Source organism: Mus caroli, chromosome 8 (genome assembly GCF_900094665.2).
Source record: "Mus caroli chromosome 8, CAROLI_EIJ_v1.1, whole genome shotgun sequence".
In the NCBI taxonomy this organism is placed as follows: domain Eukaryota; kingdom Metazoa; phylum Chordata; class Mammalia; order Rodentia; family Muridae; genus Mus; species Mus caroli.
In genome coordinates, this window is record NC_034577.1 from 56,309,245 (window position 1) to 56,311,696 (window position 2,452).

A 2,452-nucleotide genomic window follows, 5' to 3' on the forward strand; every position below is an offset into this window, starting at 1 on the left:
GTAGGGAAGTGGGGGGCGCTATGGGGGACTTTTGGGATAGCATTGGAAATGTAATTGAGGAAAATATGTAATAAAAATATTAAAAATTAAAAAAAAAGAAAGTAATATGGAGAAGGATAGAACAGAACACTTGATGTCCTTTTCTAGCCTCAGCATGCATGTATGGGTGTGCACACTCACAGATGTGTGATGAACCATGTCAAATACACATAACACCGTACATTAAAGAGATGCACTTAAAAAAAATTAAATAAAATAAAAATAAATAAATAAACAAATAAATAAACATAAATATTTTTGTAAAAGAATTGCAGCTGCCTTCTAGCTCAGTTCTACGTGTCCAATTTTACCCTTAACTCTACATATGATCTTTCCAAATTTCAAGCATTATATGATTTCTGTGTATAGATCATTTAAAAATACTCAGTGTCTGCAGAATGTGGAATTCAAACTCCTTACCTTGGTGTGGCTAACCCTTTAGTTACTGATGCACAATTGAGGTTAGCATAGTTTCTTGCCATTTCTCATTTTCTTTTGTAACCCTTAGTTGTACTGAACTTGCTTTTGCAACCTGAGTCCCATGCTGTCTATAGCCCTAGTTTAGGAAGTCCAGATGCCTCTCTCACTGCGTGCAGTCTTTCATGCACACTGAAACAACAACAACAACAACAACAACAATAACAACAAACCATTTCACTGTGCTTTCATGGAATGGCTGAGAGAATATTTCAAAAGCAACATCTGAATTCTTTCTCTTGAATTAAAAAAATAACTGTACTTCAATGCTTATTGCACTTTTGACTTTTTTATTCCATTTGAAACCTGTTTTTCTAGAAATACATCATATGGTGGTTTTCCTGTTGCTATTGATGCTATTTATTCAATCAATGTTAATTGATGGAATTGACAGGTTTTTCTAGCATGATAAAGGGAGTAAGTATTGACACTCTGTGTATTCCATATGTTGATTTGCTGTCATAACTGCTCCTTTATCAGTTTGTCAAGTACAAACAATAGACATATGTTGTTCCTGCCTGTTGTCAAGGTAATCACATATAATTGCTTTTAGTGAGTAAATTATTTTCCACACATGAGCAGAAGGCCAGGAGTTTTAAACCCCAGAACCAATTTAAAGGCAGTAAGTAGTATTTGTAATTCCAGTGCTTCTCTGGCCATGTGCAATCAGAGAAAGGAGAATCTCAGGGCATGCTAACCACTCAACCTAGTTTGAACAGTGAATTTCCTATTTAAAAAAAGAGACCCTATTGCAAGGCAGTGAGGCAGATAATTTGTCTTGTTAAAATGGCAAACTTTGTTATACATATTTCATCATATTTAAATACCTAACAATGTAATGCACTCAAAGCCATTGTGTTGTGTATTTAAAATGTGTGTATTGTAAACCCTGTAAATTATAGTTCAGTTGGTTCTTTAGAAGCTCTGTATTAATTTCCCAGGGTTGCCAATTAATCTAAACTGTGAGGCTTAAAGTAACAGAAATGCATTGGTGTGTGGGTCTAGAAGCCAGAAAATAAAATTGAGATGTCAATAGATCCATGGTCCCTCTGAAACTCTAGGGAAGACATTTTCCTTGCTGTGCCCTACCTTTTGGTGGCTTCTATCATTCTTGGGTTTGTGAGGTATCATTGCCAGCTCTGTCACCATCTTTACACCTGCCTTCCTCTTTACCTCTTCTGTCTTTATATGTTAGACTTCACACTTATTTGGCTTGTCCAGGAAAGTATCATAGTGGCATCCATAATCATAGTTGCAAAGATTACTATTTCTGCATAGGATAATATTTGCAGGAGATGGAACAGATACACACACACTTTTTGATGCCACCATTCAACCTTCAATAAGTTCTGGCAAAATACGTTTCATCTGACTTACTTAACTTTTCAAACCAACTCTAACTGAAATAGAAACTATATTCTCTATCTACATACCACTGATGAGAACACTGGGTTAAGCTACTTGCTCATTGTCATACAATAAGCACAATTTGACAAGCTGTAGAGTTGAAATGGGATTTGGCTTCGGAGTCTGACCACACAGCTCAACAATGTAATTCTTCTCTATTGAACAGAACAGTATACAGGACAGGCATAAATATATGTCTTCTTATCTTCCCCCATTTTCTGTCTCTTGCAAAGTTTCATAATTACTGTAGAGTGAAGAGCAAGGCCTCTTTTTCCCCTTTATCTGCTAGGATAGCCCTTTCTATTTGCCTCACAGTCTGGTATTTTACTCAAGATAAAAGTGTAAGGTGAAACTTGTCTACCTTTGATCTTAAACTCTCTCTGAAAATCCCTCTCACAAAGAAGTTAAATGTCATAAATTGAGGTTTGTAAAAATTTATGCAACCTGGGCTAATTATGCTAAAAAACAAAAAACAAAAAACAAAACAAAGAAAACAAACAAAAAAAAAAAACTTGGGTCAAGTATAGGC